Source organism: Gorilla gorilla, chromosome 21 (genome assembly GCF_029281585.2).
Source record: "Gorilla gorilla gorilla isolate KB3781 chromosome 21, NHGRI_mGorGor1-v2.1_pri, whole genome shotgun sequence".
NCBI classification, from domain to species: domain Eukaryota; kingdom Metazoa; phylum Chordata; class Mammalia; order Primates; family Hominidae; genus Gorilla; species Gorilla gorilla.
Genome location: NC_073245.2, coordinates 20151326 through 20170735, shown reverse-complemented (window position 1 = coordinate 20170735; position 19410 = coordinate 20151326). Strand labels below are relative to the sequence as shown.

Genomic DNA, 19410 nt, shown 5'->3' with positions numbered 1-19410 from the left:
ATTTACTGAGTTCGGTGATGGCTGAGGCTGGTTCTTAATATGTATTTGTTTATGATATAGCAATCTCTCTGTAGATACTGACAGCTCAGTAGAAACCTTCAATAGATTGTATATTTTGATTAGAGAGCCATAGCTCTTTTCTACATTGAGTTAATGTCTTAGATTCTAAAAGGCATCCCATTGAAACATGCCTTCTAAAATAATGACACCTCAAGAGGGGACACCTAGCATAACACATGGAGGGCAGAAACATGACGATTTTATTTACAGCTCTGACTTTAGGAACCAGTGTATGTTTTCCTGGTACATGGCAGGTGTTCAATAAATATTTGTTCAATGGATTAATTAATGAAGAATGCCATAATAGCAGCTGATTTATGATGAAGGAATACATGGGCAGTGATCATGGAATTGGAAAAAGTAGATACATTCATCAATTTCTCTGGCATAAATTAGGAATGGACTTTCCCATTAAAATAAAAAATTGACTCAACAAGGCTAATGTGTATTGAAATAGTTTGCCAGTGTTCTTCCTAGCAGGCTTTCCGGCATTTATTTCTGTGCATTTTCTGTTTATTGATAGAGAAGTCACAGTGTGATTTACCTATACCTAGCTGCCAGACCAACTTTGGAATAACTGCAGGGAAATTTAAGAAATTCACTGTTTTGGAATTTGCCAGTTATTATTCTTTGAAACTGTACCAAAGATGAACATAAATAAAGGAGATCAACAACTTGGTCTGAGACTTTTCATGGAAAGGGAACTCCGTCCAACTTGCAGGATTTTCAGAGCTCAACTGAGAAAATTCTCTGAAAAAGGAATGAGGCAGGAGTGTAGGGCTGAACTCTGGCCTCAGGGGGGCACCTAAGAGACTTTCATTTTTTTACTTGCTGTTATCAGTAAAGGACAGAAACCACTGATTCAAGGTTACAGGCATGGAAAGTCATCTCTCAAGTTCAAGATCTGTAACTAGTGTCATTTGAATAAAGGAAGTGATGGGGAAGCTGGGACCAGATGGTCATTTTGTAGAACCTGCCACTTTGGAGGAAAATAACCTTTTTCTTTAAGTAAAAATGGACCACCTTGGAATATTAAGACACAGTGAGTCAGCAGAAAGTGCCAACAGTCTCAATTTAAGACATGAGAATTAGACATCTTTGAGTAATATGAACCATATCAACAACAGCAAAGAAGAGGATGAAATATATTTTTCCACAACCACAGAAAGCAAGCCATAAGCCCAGTACAGCTGTTCCGGATCATTCAGGAGCAGGCATCATTTGACGGAATTTCTCTGGAATCATTGTTAAGCATTCGGAAGGAAATGCTAATCCTTAAATAGGATTTCCCCCCATCTCTTTTTAGGGATACAGATTTGTTCTTACCAGTAAGTCAGTCACTGCTGAGGTTGACCTCTGTAGTCAACAATAAGAAAATCAGTTAGGATTTCCTCTTGTGATACCATGTTTTACCTTGGTGGAAAGACACTGAAATCTGCAGTAGGTTGTGACAAGGCGAATGTGTTTTTTTTTCCCCCTCTGGGACATGTGAATTTATTTGATGTGTGACTATGAATTTAATTAATCAACATTGTACCACCAGCTGCTGACCTCTGACCTCACAGGCTTTAAAGCTTCCTTCTCTCCTTGTCCTATGTTTTTAAAGCTTTCCTGTAATGTCATTTTACCCCACATCCTCCCATTGTGATTAGTTTTTGAGCTGGCTATCAGTATCATGAGATTCAGGTCACACAGGAATGTTACTTTTAAAGTACTTTACAGCTCACAGATTCTATAAAAGCTTCTGTTTCCTCTTTGCTAAGCGGCAGAAGAAGTAAGAGGATGAGTGAGGGAACTGCAGCTAATATATTGCTAAGTCAGACACACGAGATGATCAAGAAGAGGTCTAGAAAGAAATTTTTAAAAAGTTAATTTGGTTGAAAACAGAATTATACAGAGTTTAGGCAGGTTGTAGGAGACAGTATGTGCTAGATAGCTACAAATCTGATTGAGAAGGACAGGAGATACCCAAAGCAGTGATGACTCAGAATAGGGCTTTGAGGAAGAAGACAGGATTTCTTAACTCTGAGAAGGCTTCAGAAAGATGAAGGCAAGCAATTCTGAGGGGGAAAAAAATAAGGATTGGGATGAGGGAGGCGATGAATGTAATTAATCTTCCAATTGGGTCCAGATCAGTTACTGAAGCATTATTAAGATGATGCCACCTGAGGCCATCGGTCACTAGGCCAGGACCCATTGCCTGGGGTTTTCAGCACTGATTTCATTGATTTTTGAATGGTAGGGATATTGGACATCATTAGTCCACTTCTATCATTCTGCCAGTAAAGAAACCAAGTTCAACAGTGGTGCACTGACTAATTTAAAGACTGTGTAATTCCAAATAGGAAATTACAAGCAGTTGTTTCAGGGCTAGAGCTGGGTCTCCTGGCTCTGACCAGCATCCTTACCTTCAGGTCTTGCTACCCAAGTGAGGAGGAAAAGACTGCCAAAAAAAAAAAAAAAAAAAAGACACGTACATTCTCTATGCCTTATTTGGCCAATATGAAAAATATGGATGATGCAAGAGGTAGCATAAAATACACTTCATAGCTTAATCTCTGGAGTCAGACTGATTACATTTAAGTCCTGGCTCTGCTCTACGACAAGTTACTTACCCTTGCTGTGCATCAGTTATTTCATCTGCGAAATGGAAATAATAATAGTAATCTGACCACAAGGTTGTTAGGAGGATACAGTGAGCCAGTATAGGTAAACACTTTTAGAATGAGTGTCACATTCTTCCCCATAAGCCCATTCTGATTAATCACTGATTTGGGTATCTCTGTCATTCTAAATCAATTTATGTCTTACTAAATGTGATCTAATACTGTATCTGAACATATGTGTCTGTGGGTTGCACTATTTATTTAGAAATCAGAAATTCCTTGGACTTTCATATTGGGTGAAGTGCTTGAGAGCCTTGTGAAAAAAATTATGTAGAAAGAGTAGGTATTATTGTTAAGGCAATAATAGCAATTCTGAGGAGTTCACAGTGTAGCTGAGGTTCTCTAGAAATTTCTATGAAGTCTTTTTCCTCTTGTAAGACTTTTTTTTTTTAACTTTTTGTCCCCTCATCATGTCCTACTTCCTCAGTGCTATGTCATATCTCCTTCCTACACCTTACTTGATGCTTGTGTAGCCCCTGGACTCAGTTTAATAACCACCAACCTGACCTCCTAAAGCATCAAATGTCACTACCTCTAAGTTTCCCCTAGGTAGTCAGCTTGGATATAAAAATGTTATCCTGTGGTGTCTCTACTGCCAGTGTTTTAGTGAAGAATAGATGAGGATAGTCTCTTGATACCTTATAGCCAGAAATGAAATGGCAGTAAAATTTGTATCTACCGTTGCCATTTCTTCCTCTACATGAACCCACTGACTATTTTGGCTTAGCAATTCTGTCAGCATTTGGAATTTTGAAGCTCTTCTGTGAGAGTAGTAACCACAAGGTTAGAAAGGAAATGGGTGTAATCCAGACCTCGAGGTAGCCCTGAAGTGAGGGTAACTAGCAAGAGTCAGCAAAATAGGCAGGGAAAGAAATCTGATATACTACCAACCCCAGTTTTTCAAAATTCTACCATTCCATCTTTTTCCTCCCATTTTTAGCCACTTGGGGCTGGTCCTATATGTCATGCTGCTCAAAACATGCTCAGAAGAACTGACAACTTTTTTCATTCCTCCAGTCAGTGCACTTGACAATGCTGAATATTCACAGAGGGCAAGAGAGTGTTCAGCACCATGTTTATTATTCAAGTGCACCTTCTGGGACCTTCTGGGGTGTCTCATCACCAGATTCTTGACCTTCTTTTCAGTCTGCCTGGCAAGTGCTCAACTTGCATAATTTCGTTTAGTCAATAATGGAAAATTGAAACTTGCAATTAACTTCCAAGCAGGAATTATATGTCTATGTAGGTATATGTATCCTGAAAAGTAGTCTTAAAAGATGCTTCAGTAAGGACTGATTTTTTTTCATTAACCATCTCTTATGATACCAATTTGCTCCCCTCTACTTCTGGAAGAATGCAAATTAAATCCACTCTGTCAATAGTAATTTCTGGATATTAAAAAGGCCTGGTTACTTTGTTATATCAGCTTCTGCTCAGAAATCAACTTTAGAGGATAAAGTACCAAATTCTCAGCTTGACATTCAAAGCCTTCCACAGAAGGCTCCAACTCTGCATCCTAGCCTATTCCCTCCAAGCTTCCCACTCCACCCAAATCAATGGGCATTTTCAGGGTTTGCTAACTGTAGAGTGGGTTTGCCTAACTTGATATTCTGCATATGTTGTGACTTCAGCTTAACAGAACTCTCCCACCTCTCTGCAACCTCCAAAAGCCATCTCAAGGCCTGCCTCTTCTCTCAGATTGTTCCAGTCCACTGCGATATTGCCCTCCTGAATTTATGTTACTTATTGTTGGTTATATTCACTTGGAAATTAATCACATACATCCTCAAAATTTGTCTTCTAATGTTTTATTGCATTTAATTCTGGTTTTATTTATTAATTTATTGTTTATTGATTTTATTAAGATTGCTAGATGCTAAACTTATTGAGGTCAAGACAAAACCATGAAATTTTATATCTCCCATGGGATTCATTTCTGTATCCGGTGAATACCGATTGATCAGTATCTTCCTATCAGGTTGGTCCTTGCTGACAAGGGATGACATTGCAGAAAGTATCCAGCGCTGAGGCTTAAAACATAGATTTTTCCTTCTTTTATAGAATTGTAAAGCAGTCCCATAATGTGAGAAACATTGTTTATTCATAGTGAATTATCTAAAAAGCAGATTTTCTATTTTTCTCCTTCATGTCTCCTCTCTCAACCTCTTTCTCAGATTATTTTTCTCATTTCTACTAATTGTCAAAACCTACGTGTTATGCTGAAGGCTGACTGCTTACGCAGCTTCTAGGTGTCACTGGCAGAAACATGTCTTTCAGCTGATAACCCTCACTCAAGGGTTAACATTTAGAGCTTAGGAATATCTTCAGACAAGCTAATTAAGGGGTAGTTTGCATTGTGTTTGTGCATGTGTGGTTGTGCGTGTTTAACAAAGTAAAAATAAAATTGTGAATTCTTGGGAGATTTTGCCATGAAGAGGTTAAGAGGATTGTAAATTGTTCTGTAATTTGAACACTGAGGTGGTAATGCAGTAAATGCCGATGAACAAACAGGCATCAGAGGGTCTGTGTGAATGACTCCTGGCTCATCCTATGTCCATCTGCTCCTGCCTCTTCTCACCGCATTGCCCTGGATTTTAAAAATTCTAACTTAAAATAGGAAATTTCTCGATTTTTTTCCCTGGAAGCTTGTCAATGATATAAATGTTAAATTCATGGTTCAATGATATATTTTTTAAATTTCTCAGTAAGCTATTCTAAAATTAGCTTTCTAATTGTGCACATTGCTTCTTCCTCTCAGCTCTGTGCCCTTTGCCATCTTCACTGCGGTCCTCTACTTCCCCCGCTCCTCCCCAGTCTTCCACTAGCAAACAAACCCAGCAGTAATTACTAATGTCCAAGCACGTAATTCCGGCAGCATTAGGCTTTTCATTTGACGCAACTACGCAGACAGCTGTCTGGACATGCAGCATGAAGTTAAAGCATTTTTAAAGATTCCTGCCCATATTTTCTCTCCTCCACTACTAAAACACAGTTGTTTATTTTTGTCTGCAGATTGCAAAGTTATAAACTTCTTTTATACGTTTACATACTCATATATAAATGTCCACCCAAATAATTTTACATCCATGCAAAATAACAGATCAACATATACATACATGGAAACACATGGTCATCTATAAAAGGAAAAAACACTAGGAAATAATTAAATAGCTGGGAATGAAATTACCTTCTGTATATGGACAGGGAATTTTAGTATCTGTAGCATACAGATGATAGGAGGTATAACTATCTAAACACAATCCAAGTTCTCATTTGGGGTCTTTTAAGGGGATCATGATAGCGTTTCTTTAATGCATTGTATAGATTATTACATATGACGCTGTTACTCTTTTTTGCTAATGACTCAAATGGCATAATTTTGACTCTGGTCATTTTTATGCCAGTTTTATCTACATCAAACAGAGAGAAATACCCCTGATGACTTTTGATCTCTCAGATGCTCCAAGCCTCAGAGTAGAAAATGGTTAAAGTAGTTATCACCACCTCAGCAAAATCCCGCAGTGCCATAAGAGAAATTGCAGTAGACCTTTAGGTCAGAGTTAAGTTCTAGTTTAACACCATGGTTCTTTACCTGCATTACCCTGAAGGACACGCTTGGATTCTCCTGAGGAAGGCCAGTCTTAATATTGTCAAAATCTAAAGCTATCAGCCTGCGATAACCAGTGCTGATAGCAAATACTTCCAGTAACTCTGAAACCGTGGCCAAAGAGGTTAAATCTATTCAGTACAGGACCAGTAAAATTTCTCAGATATGTGTTTTTGTGGATGAATGCTTGTATTCATGCCTGATTGCAAGGATGGGGGAAGAAGGAAAAGGAAGAGTGATTCATTCTTAAAGTTGATTCTGCTTAGTTCAGCTAATCTCACATTTTTATCAAATGGAAACATAGAGAGAGATGTATCATCCCTATAAACAGATAGCATTGGCTTTTTCGTATATACAGTACTTATGCTCACCCAAGATCTGTAGACAGATCTACTCTGTGTTAAGAAACAAAACCAAACAAAAACCTTGATACCCTGCTGGAGGATAAATCCATATTTTTTTAAAAATGTATTTATTTTCTACGTAAAATAAGGGTCAGAGGGCAACACAGAAGATTTCCACAAGTAGACTATTTTGTTGAAGCTATGCAGGAGGTGAGGAGGGGAACAGGAAATTGTCTGCAAAGGAGTCTCTGTGAGGAAGATTTATTTCTTTCTTGTTTTCTTTTAATCTACTATGACTCCTCTATTAAGGGTCTCCGTAAGACCGGGGTCTCTGGGAGACAATTTGCTCTCCAGCCCTGGCACATCCAGCCCCGGCCAGGCATTTCTGCAGCAGGCAAATGAGGCGCTGCGGCCGGACCGCTGTCCCCGGTGCTGAAAGGTCGAGGGCGCCCGCGCGAGCCCTCGGTATTGCTATCCAGGGTGCTGAGCGCGGGCAGCCGCAATCCCCGAAGCCAGCCCACCCGCGCCAGCCCTCCGCAGAGCCCTCCCACCCGGCACGACCCGCCCGCCTCCCGCCAGCCTGCAGTTGACGTGGAGCAGGCGGCATAAATCAAGTCCGCGGGGCATGGAGGCTGCTGTCGCTGCAGCAGCTCAGCTTGCCCGGGGCGGGAACTCCCCCTTTCTCCTTTCGCCTCCCCAGCACCCACACCCTGTCTCCCCCTTAATTCTTCCCTGGATAATAGCACCCTATGGACAACAGTCATAATAATAGGGTTAGAACGACAGGGGAGGAAAACCCAACAGCCTAAATATCTCTGAAAACTGCATCGCAAAATGGAAGAAAGAGGGGGTCCCACTACTGTTTCAAAAGAGTAAGTTATTATTCGGTACGTACCCTCGCTCTTCCTCCCCGTCGCTCCATTTGCAGGGCTCCCGTTTCCCTTTTCCCCAGCAGCTCACCTCGAAAACACTTTATAAAGCCCCCACCAGACGTGCACACACGGAATACCGCACCCTAAGTGCACCAATACTTGTATTTATCCAAGCCCACTCGGACTGCCCAGCTGCTGTCCCTTCTGGGTATGCAGCCATCCCGAGCCAGAGCCACGACCTGGGGAGGGGGGTTCTTACCTGGGCTTCTCGGGAGGGTTGTGTTCTCCGGGCCTCTGCAGGTTGCAACTGTGGTGGAGCCGCCGAGCAGGGAGGGAAGGAAAGACAGCGCCTGACCTCCCCGAGGTTTCGTCTTCAATGCAACGTGAGCTCTGCCCTCATCAAAGATGGCCGTCCGTTTTGACGTCAGCAGCTTTTAATAGCCGCCCGGCGAGGGGCGGGAGGAAGTGGGGGCGGGGCACGGCGGGGGCGGGGGCGGGGCCCGGGCTGCGGCGCGCTTGACTCGGTTCCCAGTGCGCTGCCCTGCAAACCTGCGTGTTTTCACCTTCTATAAACACCCGCACGGGGCGACTCTTACGACTCCATTTTAACACTCGGTCTTGGGCAAACGCGTTCATCCCGCAACTGCATTCCTGATGTTCTTTGGTGTGTGTGCGTGTGTGTGTACATATGTGTATATGTGTGTGTGTATATATATGTGTGTGTGTATATTTTATAATACATGTATAATATATGTATAATTTGTGTGTGTGTGTATATATTCTCCCCCACCCCCACCCCCTTTCAGTGGAATCTGTGGTTGAGTCATCTAAGGAGAGGGGAAGGCAGAGGAGGGGTAAAAGGTAGTGATGGGAGGGGTGGGGGAAATTTCAGCGGCGATTTGTTTTCTCCGAAGAGGGTCCGGAGGGGCATCCCCGTCCACCCTCGCCAGCTCCATATATGGCCAGGCTACGTGGGTTGCTATTTTTATGAGTGATTGCTTCATGTTATCGAAGCAGCGTCGAGGGCTTGTGGCTCTCGTTGCTGTGGTCAGCCGGGCAGCGAGGCTGGCGCACGTTATTTTGAACTACGTCAGAGCCAGGCTCTCTGAGCTGTTGCAGGAGTAGGGGGAAGGAGAAGGGAAGCGGAGTTAGCCCAGCCAGCGTGGGTTTGCAAGGGCTCGAGGCTTGAAGTTGAGTTGTTTGCCGAGGGCAAAAACGGATGACTCTGCTTTCGGTGGAATTTGCAGTCGGTGCTGGGGTTTCGTGCTGGGTGTCTTAGGGGTACCCCACGGAGGCACAGACGCCCCGAGGGAACCGTCCAAACGGCCGGGAGGAGGTGGGGGATTCAGAGCAAGGACGGCTGGGACACGGCCGAATCTGGGGGTTCACTCAGTGCGCAAACCCCGGGGTACCCGTGCAGGCTGCCTCGGGGGGCCCTCGGATGCTCAAATCAGGGCGGGGAGACAAAGGCTACTTGTGCTGGTCGTATTAGAGATTAAAAGTGATAACTATAAAGCAACAACCCTAACTGTCCTCCCTGGCCGTGCCCGGGCCCGGGGAGGGGGTAGTGCGCGGATCGCTCGGCGGTGGCAGCCTCCCGGATGATTCACAGGTGTTGGGGAGGCTGTCGCGGGGCTCTCCGCAGGGAGGGAGGGCTGGGGAGCGCGTGGGAGGTGGGGGACCTCGTCTGAGGAACTGTTTGTACTTTTCCGGGAAGGATGCGATTAAAAGTCGTGCCTCGCAATGTTAAAACTTGATGGCCTCTTTTAGGCTATGGAAAATCCTTGTCTCGCTTAGGAGAAACCATTTAGAGCTGGGTTCGGAAAAGCGGCGTACAACCTCTCCCCTTGCACCCTCGCCCCCCACCCCCGCCCCACCAAACACACACACACACACACACACACGCATGCACACACATACACACACACACACCCCTAGCTGGCCTGAGAGCCAAGCTTAGGCAATAATAACGGCCTTTGATTGCGCTCCATTGCGGAGGGAGGGAAGCGGGGTGGGGGGAAGGGAAGAAGAGTTGTGAAGGCGCTGCGTTTAGAAAGAGACGGGCTGTTAAGAATTTAATAAAGGATGCCTTTAATCGAAATTAGTAGACATAATTGTTTCTTAAAGATTCCCTGGCCTGAAGGCTTTTTTTTTTTGACGTATTAATGTTTTTGCCATAATAATTAACAGTGTTTGGATGTTAATTAAAGCCAAATTCCTAAAAAAGGCATGTTGCTGAAATTTGTTTACTTAAATATTCATTAAACATTTAAGATTTCCGTACAATAAAGAGGAAAATCTGCAAAGTCCTTAGATACTTAATTGCCAATAAAAGTCTCTTGATTATGGCTCTTACTTTCATTATAAAGCAAGTTGGAATAGGGGGAAAGGGGTTTGAATGCAATGTACTGCAAAATCCTTTATAGTCAGAATTTTTTCCAAGGTGTGACACTTTAAAAAAAGGCAGCATGCGGAAGTTTGAAGAGAAAAAAAAAACCTGCAGAGGGAGAAAAAAAAATATGTGTATGGCCCTCAGACTAGAAATCATTCAGGCAGAAAGTTTTGTGAAGGAATGGAGGAGGTGGGGGATTTTCCAAGTTAAAAAAAAAAAGAAGTTAAAAAGCAACTACGTCAGTGATGGAGGCTTATCCTGCAGGCAAAAGCTATGCAGCAGTCACAGGGAAGGACTGGCTTGGTATTCTGAGTTTTCAACTGCTGATGCCCCACACTGACATCTTTAAAAATGACAGACAAGCAGAGAGAGGCAGACTGTTTCAAGGCATTACAGAAAATACCATGGACCCTACAGGATTAGCTGGTGGTGGTGACAATGTTTTCCATTGCTAGTGCTTGTTTTGAAAATGATGCTGTTTGAGAGGTTCTTAGAGGTTCTTCATCTTGCTCTGGGAAAGGTAACAGAGTGTAATTTGAGATACATAAGCATTGGGTACATAAAAATCTGCTAGGGATGACCAGATAACCCTAAATGTATTTTGAATAGGATAATGAGATTTTTTTCCCTTAGGATTTTCTCACGGCATGATTAAAGCTAAACAAAAACAAACAAGAAAACGTCATCATCTTTGCCAGTAGGGAACCAGCAGATTCATGTTACTCAGGGTTTGCAAAGGCCTGAACCACACAGGGAAGGAAGGTGATGGAAAATTTGTTCCAAAATGGTTCAGCTGCTATGGGTTATTTCTGCAAAGAACTAACACACAGAATATCTAATGCTTAGGATGAGTAACGAGAAAATTACCTGCTCTGCTAGATGGATATTTACACTATGATAATTCAAGCCTCTGAAAGCTTTTTTGGTACATTATGCCCCAAAGTATTCTGGTTTGCAGTAGCTCTAGGTCCAAGGTATTTAGCTTGTATCTCCAAGGTAAGGTGCAAGATTCATAGTTGACTCAATAACTACAATTTTATAAGTCATAATAATAATAACTTTTCTAAAATCCCATATGATCTTTCCAAAGTCAGCTTGGAAGCAGTTTAGAGATAGCCCAGCTCAGAAGCCCTCTCTGCATGGTCCTCCTTTGGGACATGCCTGGCACTCTATGACAATGTTTCAAAACACTGTGAGGGCAAGGAATATTCAGTTCTGCGCAAGAATATTCAGTTTGATAGAGCAACTGTTTTGATTCCTTGGTTTGCTTTCCAAGTGGTTTGCTTGCCACTTTCTCTTCATATATTCTTCTAGCCCTTAACCCAGCCCCGCACCCCATTTATATATAGTGAAGTAGTAGTACCTTAAAATGCCTTGAGTAGTTTAACTCTAGGTTTAAACTATCCAGGCTGTTCTTGTTCCCTGAAGCCTCTAAGGTAGATATAGATCTTGTGAAAGGTAAAAAGAGAACCAGGAATATTAGTTGCTGTTTCTGGTTTGCCATGTTAAGAAAAAATAGGACTGTACACTCAGAATATTAAATAACACTTTATTCTTTATTACAGACAGTATGGTGAGAAGGAAGAAGGGGAGTGTCCAGCAGCCAGAGGCTGGATGTTTCCACACTTTTGTTCCTTGATGCACCAAAATTACAGACTTTCTTTTACAATGCATCCTAGGACTCTTCCCAATGCTGAGACATGCCTGTGGTCAAGTAGGGAGGAAGAACCTGTGACAATTAGGAACAGAGAGGCAGAGAAAATGGTAGTCCAAATTAGTACATTTCAAAAAGGCTATTTGTTAAGGATCACAGTATTCCTTGAGTAAATCTTTTAGGAATCATATTAGTTCTGTAACCTCTTTGTATCTCAATTATCTCATAGGTAAAATGGAGACAATAATTATACCAAATACACAAGGAAATTATGAAGCACTGGGTGTCATGTCTAGCACTATGAAGTATTGGCTAAATAAAATCTATCATTTTGATGAGACTTTAACTTGATTTCTTTAAGAAATGACATGTAGCTTGGCTTTAATATGGAGGATTGCCGTTTTTTTCATTAGCTATTAATTAGATATGTATCAACCATACTGGGCCTTGTTTTTTTCATCTGTATGAACTTATTCATTTACTCAATATCGAACACCTGCCATATGCTTAGCACTGGGGTCTAGGAAAAATTGAGTAGAGAGTTGAGGGTTAGAGCGGTTAAATAACCAGGCCAAGGACACAGCTAAGAAATGGGATAGCTGGCGTTTGAACCCCAGGGCCCAAGCTCATAATCACTATGTTTTAGTACAGCCTCCTCCAGCTCTATCAGACTCCCTTCTGCCCTCTGCAGCTACCTTCTCTGCCTCAACACACTGTGGCTTGCATATGCCTTTTCTCATTAGCAGCTTCAGGGTTTCGTTTGCTAGAGGGATGAGTATGAATTACTGGTTTGGCTGGCTGAATCACAAGGTTTCGCTGCGGCGAATTTCAAGAAAGAAGTCTAGGCTGTTAACCTGAGGTGAACAGAAACAACATATTCAAAGGAAGAGAGTTCAAATTACAATCAAGGAGGGAATTCAGAGATCAATATCCAATAAATAGCTTAAATAAGAATCAGGGCAGAAAATGCCCTCAAAATATACCTAAGCAAGTCAGCCAGAGGTCAGAACAGAATGGCAATGTGGATCAGTGGTTTTAAGGCAGATGATATGAGGTCTTCAACACGAATTGATTCCAAGGGTAAAGAACTCTGAAGGTGAGGATGGGGTTAAGCTGGGTTGAAATGAATGACTCAGGATATACCTGGGAATGGAGCAAGAATATCTCGTGTGATTTTATTGATACTAGCAGAGAAGGGCATCACACTTCTGCCAGCTCACAGGCACCAGCCTAGGCAAGGCACATTCTAAGACATCAGCAGATTGCATCAATAATCTCTTGGTCATGTCCAAAGGACTTTTCATCTTTATTGACTTCTGGGTTCACCTGACGGCATGTACTTACCCCTTCCCTTTCTTAAAGCTTTCATTATCAGGTGCCTTCACCTCTGTTTCTCCCTTTTTTGTTGGCTCCTCATTTTCCATAGCAGATGGGTTGAAGCAGCAAAATTGTTATGCCCAGCAGGTTAAGCTGGACATTTCCTTGAGTCCTGCACAAGCCCCCTGGGAGCTCCATATGTCCATAGAACCTGTCCTGACTCTCCACCCTGAAAGCTTCTGTGCTCTAAGCCAAAGAGAAAAAAATTAAATAGCTCTCTTTTGTATAGCTCTGTGCTAAAGAAATATGAAAGTTGCAAAGAACTGTCACACACATGATCTCATTTTATTCTTGCAACAACTCTCTGAGGTATGTATAATAGTAATTATTATTTTAATTCCCAATTAATACATGATTATCTTATACCATGCAGCCAGTTGGTAACAGAGTTAGAATAGGTACTGAAAACTTCCTACTCTAAATTCTACATCAGAAAATGCAGAATTCTGATTGGTCTTTCAGCCTTCTCTACTGACCATGGTACCTCAAGAGACTCAGTGTTCTATATCTTCCTTCATATGTTGTCTTCAAAAAATCTGATTTCATACCCTTGAGTTTAACCATCTTTTTATATATTTGACTTTTAATTTCCTGTTGCCAGTCTCACTCACTCTTGTGAGCTTCAAAGTCATATTCCTAGCTTCTTAATGAACACTCTTATCTGGCTGAATCAAAGGCACCTCAAACTGAACATATATATGCATAAGTTGGTTCCATACTCTGCAAGAATCTACTTCTCCTCTTACATTCTTAATTAACATTTTCTCATGATGTCCCATCTTCCAAACTAGTATACTCACAAGCATCTTATTTTCACTCTCCTTTGCTGGCTTTGCTTTCATTTTCTCAACTCTGAGCGTTCAAGACTTGGAACTTTTCTACTCTCTACATAATCATTCCCTGGTAATTGTATCCATTTCCAGGGCCTTGGGTAGTATCTATGTGTTGATGCTTTTATGTTACATATTCAGCCCTAATTTTGCTCCTGGACTGCATCATGTATGCACAAGTTTCTACTCAATATCTGTACTTAAGCATAAGGCAAATATGGACATCTAACTTAGCATATCCAAAGCAGATTTCAGATTTTTTAACTTCAAGAGGCTCCCTTCATCTTAGTTCTCCATATTAGCGAATGGCATTGACATTCCTAGTCCCTGAGGATGAAAATCTTATATTATTTCAAGTATATTTTTTACATTCACATATAATAAATAACACTTGTTGCTCTATTGTCAAAATACTTTTCAAATCCAACTACTCCTCAGCACCTCCGCGGATACCACCTTAGTTTAAGTCGCCATCATTTCTCTCTTGGGATATTACAGTAGCCTCTTAATTTGTCTTCTAGCACCTGTATCTCCTCTACATAGCTGCTGCAGTGATACTTTTAAAAGACAAATCTGATCATATTTCCTTTCTCAAAACCTTTCAGTGTCACCCATCACACTTAGAAGTTCTTCCTTTACTCTACAAGATCATGCTCCTGGCCACCTTTCCGAACTCATTTCCCAGCACCTCTCCATTCCAATCACATTGGCCTTCTTGCTGTCCATTGAACAACCAAGCACACTCCTACCTCAAGACCTTTGCACTAGTTATTGTTTCTACCTGAAATAGCCTCCCCCAGATCGTCTCATGTCTCATCTCCTCAAATGCCACGTTTACAAAGGAGCCTTCTCTGACAATCTAAACTAGCTAAAGTTGCTAACCTCTATTTTTTAAAATTATTTTACCCTGCACTATTTTTCTTCATAGCACTTTTCTCCTGTTGACATTATATATGTGTTTATAGCTACATCTATATTATATTTCCCAGAGGCAATGGTTTTCAATGGCATTTGCATTTTCTTTGGTTAATTTCTTTTTTGTTTCCAAATAATATGAAGACATTGCTAATTCTTGAGTTATAAAATAGACATCAGTTGACTTCCTAATAATAAGGCTCTCTTATATCACCCTTGTTTCTTCTCCCCATCCTGTCAATAACACAACTGTGTGTTAAATAGTCACTCTGCCATGAATATATCTAGGTAAATATTGTTCACTGTAAGTAGTACCACATAATGAGTATGCTTCTTTATTTTTGCATATTTTCCCACTTTCCCCAAAGAAGCTCTTAGAAGGTTCATAGAGAAGAAAGAGGTGGTTGCATACAAAGGAGGAAGAATTACAACAAAATCAGACTTCTCAAAACAAATTCAGGTGGTAGGAGTCAATGCAACAGGTCTTCAAATACTGCAAGAAAAATAAATCTCCATCTATAAGTCTATATTAAGCCAGAATATTAATAAAGAGCGAAGGGCAAAATGAAAACATTTCTAGATGTGATGTGGACAGACTCAGGACGATTACCTCCCATGAACATTTTTTGCAAATAAAAATATTTTCTAAGGATTTTGCCTTAACAATACAACTCACAAAGGAATCTATGCAAAGGAGGAAGACCAGGAACTTAGGAAATATTAGAACTAAGGTAGCATTTTTTTCCTAGGACCAAAGCTAGGAAACAGATACGGTAATGAATCAGTGTAAAATTAGTTTGACAAATAGTGTAGTTTAAAAACTAATTATAGCATTAACCTGACAATGGCATAAATATCTCCTATCAGTAATAACAAGAAAATGCCCCTATAATGACAGGAAAAACAAAAGCTATATCATATATTTTTGGTTCAAATCTGAAGTCAATTATATGACACAATTTTGAGCATTTTTTGATGGTATTTAAGGAAATATTTTTTATTTGTCCTTTATCTTCAATTTTTTTTTCTTTTTTGGTGTGAAAATGTAGTGCCACAGAGACATTTTTTCTTTAAAGGTTTACCACCCTACCTGGTTCTGCAATAAATACTATTTATATAATCATAAGCTGTAAATGCTCTTTTTTGGTCTTTGAAGTTTAAATTAAACTGTAGACCAAGAATAAATGACTTAATATTTACCAAACAGAATCTGAATATTATGGGACCTACCATATAGAAGTAGTGAGAGAGCTGTCAGATGTGGGAAGTAAAGGAGAGGGCTTAGGAGGGGCAATGTAAAGAGATTTTATAATGCAGACACCACAATTTACTCATTTTATATGGTAAAGGATTAAAATAATCAGTATAAAGTTCATAAAAGGAAAAATAAAGTTTACTGATGATATAATCATATATGAAGTTATATGTATTATTTTAAAGTTAGCCAACAGAAACCGAAAAAGTAATAGAAGTACCAAAGTTCAGTGGTTGTAATAAGGGAGACAGAGCCAACAAGATAACATTCTCAGTTTTTTCATAAAGGATGTTTATATATTATTTAAAATTGGTAAATCAAGAAATAAAAAGATATTATTTAAAATTAAGGTTGGAAACACCAAAGATAACTTGAAGAGGAAGTATTTAAAGATGGTTACTTCTGGGAAGGATAATGAGTAAGATGCAAAAAGATTTTATTTTATTTAAACAATCTTCATTATTGTTTTCCTGTGAATGTGTTACTCTTCTTTAAAAGAATGGCAGTAACAAAATTATTTCAAAAAGCTTTTATGCAAGCTCTCCTGGTTTGGGTGGGCTGCAAAGTTCTGTCTTCAATGTCCTCTCCTATAATGCTTTGGAAACTCCACAACCTTTCTTATTCAGTATAACAAAACGGCATTGATTTTTAAAGTGGAGAAAAGAAAGATTCCTTGAAATGTATTTTTAACCCCTTTGTTTTTCTAGGCAAGGTTAAGGACAGATACTGAGATTAAAATGGAAATATGAGATATGAGAGCTGACATCTGGTCAGGAGGTCTGTTGTAGCCAACATTTTAATAATAAAATTATGATTATGAAAGAGCCACTTTGGGGATGGTTGAATAAGGACCTCTGAAAATCTGTTCCTTCATAAAAGCAACAAGAACACTAGCAAAAATTGTTAAAATAATTTTTTTGATTAGAAATCTGGAAATTAACCAAAGGCTTGCAACAATCTGAGGAGCATTTATTCAAGAAAAATGTCTGCATTTTGGGTAAGAATAAGAAACTTTGTGGCATTTAACTTGCCCTATTGCCATTCCCCTTTCTGCAGCTTTATAGCAACCTTGAAAACCAGGGACCTACATGCCATTTGGAGGGTAACAGAATTGATTTGGAGCTCCCCAGAATCCCATCCAGAGAGAATTGTCACTATTTAACTTGTCTGAAAGTTTCCTGAAGGTGAGGATCAAAAAACTACCTATTGGGTACAATGCTCATTACCTTGGTGACAAAATAATCCATACCTCAAACCCCCATGACATGCAATTTACTCATGCAACAAACCTACACAGGTACCCCCTGAATCTTAAATAGAAGTTGGAAAGAAAAAAAGTAAAAATAAAAAATAAAAAGTTCCCTAAAAACTACCACTCTTGAGGCTTATCTTTATTTGATGTAACTTAGAACTCACATAGTATAAACATTATCTCCCCAAAGGATTAGTCAAAAACAATCAGCATCAAATGTTTCACATAGCAGCTGCCTGAGGCAGTGGTAACAGCTGGGACAAATAAGAAGTTGACCAAAAATCATAACAGGAAATGCTGGAAACTGAGATGTTCATAGGGTGTTTTGAAAAGTTCTCACGTATTCCTGGGAATCTAGAAAGCCATGCACATGCAGAAAGCTGGGTGCATGCCCCAAATCTGAGAAGGCCCTATTCTCTCACCTCTCCATAACCTGAGACTGCATCATCACGAAGCAAAGACTAAGGCAGCTTTGTAACCTGCCTGGTGGAGCATTGAAAGATTACTCCAAAAAATACATTCACAGAACTTCTCAGCAAAGACTGTGAGCCTTATTGGTGCAAGGTATTTAGGGAAATCTCTGTCCAAACATGAGCTGAACATTAAATTAGCTGAGTAGAGACTTCAGGGCCATACACAATAAAGAAGACTTACCAAAGTAGTTCAGCAAAATCACTCAACAATCAAACAAAACTCCCCCAAATAGATTGAAAAAAAAGAAGAAATATACATACAATGCAAATAATCAAAGAGAATTGGATAAAGTGGATATCAGGCAAAATAGAATTTAAGACAAAAATTGTTATTAGGGACAGTAACAGCAGTAGTAACAAATAGCAACAATAACAAATGCTGTGGGATGAAGGTAGAAATATGATTTCCAGAATTGCCGCATTATATTATTTAAAATGTGTAGTTCTTAACTAAATATTAAGACATACAAACAAATGTGGCCCATATACAGGAGAAAAACAGTCAAGAGAACCTGTCCCTGAGGATACCTAGGCATTAGAATTTCTGGACAAGGACTTAAAATCAGCTCTTATAAATGTGTTAAAGAACTAATGAACTAGCCCGTGTCCAACGAACTAAAGGGAAATATGGGAAAGATGTCTCACAAAACAGAGCATATCAATAAATAAATAGGTATTGTAAATAATCAAATAAAAATTTTGAAGTTGAAAAATATCATAACTGAAATAAAAAAAATTCATTAGAGAAGCACCGTAACATATTGGAGGTGGCAGAATAAAGAACAAGCAATTTCAAAGATAAATCAATTGAGATGATTCAGTCTGAGCAACATGGAAAAAGAATGAACAAAAGCTAATGAAGCCTCAAAGACCAGTGAGACATTATCAAGCATACTAAGTCAGCATAAAGGAAAACCAAAAGGAGATGAGAGAAATGGGTAAATAGAACATGTGAAGATGTAATGGCCAAAACTAACAAAATTTTGAGGAATAACATTAATCTAAACACCCAAGAAGCTCAACAAACTCCAGTAGGATAAGCTTAAGGAGATCAACATCTGCGTGCATTACAATCAAAACTAAAAGTCATGGAGGGAAAATACTGAAGGCAGAAAGAGAAAAATGGCTCATTATGTCCAAGGGATCCTTAATAAGATTAAGATTCTCATTAGAAACCACGGAGACAGTGGGATGACATGCTCATATTTAAAGTACTGAAAGAAAAAGACATTCAACCAAGAAGTCTATATTCAACAAAATTATCCTTCAAAAGGAAGGAAAACAGCAACAATAACTAAAATAATTTGTTGCTAACAGACCTTCCCTGTAAGTACTAAAGGAAGTGCCTCAGCTGAAATGGAGAGACTGGACAGTGACTCAAATCCACATAAAACAATAAAAAGTACTGGTAAAGGTAGGCACAAAGAGAAATATAAAAGCCAGCTTTATTGTGTTATTTTGGTTTGTATTTTTTCTTCTCCTATCTGATTGAAATTACATAAAGCAATAATTGTAAAACTATGTTGATGAGTTTATAATGTATACAGATGTAATTTGTATGAAAATAAAAGCACCAAGGAGGGAGGAGGGAATAGAGCTATGTCAGAGCAAAGTTTTGGTGTACTATCAAAATCAAGTTTGTATTAATTTGAACTAGATTTTTAAAACTTATCACATTAATTGTACTTCCCAGCTATGCACAGTGGCTCACCT

At 39.8% G+C, this 19410-nt stretch overlaps 1 protein-coding gene and 2 long non-coding RNA genes across 10 annotated transcripts in view; 1 reads left to right on the top strand and 2 right to left on the bottom strand.

Annotated features, from left to right (window-relative positions):
• Positions 1-10275, bottom strand: part of SNAP25 (synaptosome associated protein 25) — a 90924-nt gene extending 80649 nt beyond the window's left edge. For 2 of the 4 annotated variants that reach the window (XM_004061809.4, XM_004061808.4), the window contains exon 1: positions 7809-10275. The gene's annotated coding sequence lies outside the window, so the exon portion shown is untranslated. Of the gene's footprint in view, positions 1-7572 lie in introns of all 4 variants that reach the window. The other 2 variants (XM_019016932.4, XM_004061810.5) reach the window with 2 other exon arrangements.
• Positions 7234-19410, top strand: part of LOC129529122 (uncharacterized) — a 201153-nt gene continuing 188976 nt past the window's right edge. For 4 of the 5 annotated variants that reach the window (XR_008674541.2, XR_008674540.2, XR_008674538.2 and 1 more), the window contains exon 1: positions 7234-7549. This is a non-coding gene — a long non-coding RNA (uncharacterized lncRNA). Of the gene's footprint in view, positions 7565-19410 lie in introns of all 5 variants that reach the window. The other variant, XR_008674539.2, reaches the window with a different exon arrangement.
• Positions 11477-13261, bottom strand: LOC129529123 (uncharacterized). Its single transcript, XR_008674544.2, has 2 exons — positions 12579-13261; positions 11477-12449 (listed from the first exon to the last, which is right to left on the bottom strand). It is a non-coding gene; the product is annotated as an uncharacterized lncRNA (long non-coding RNA).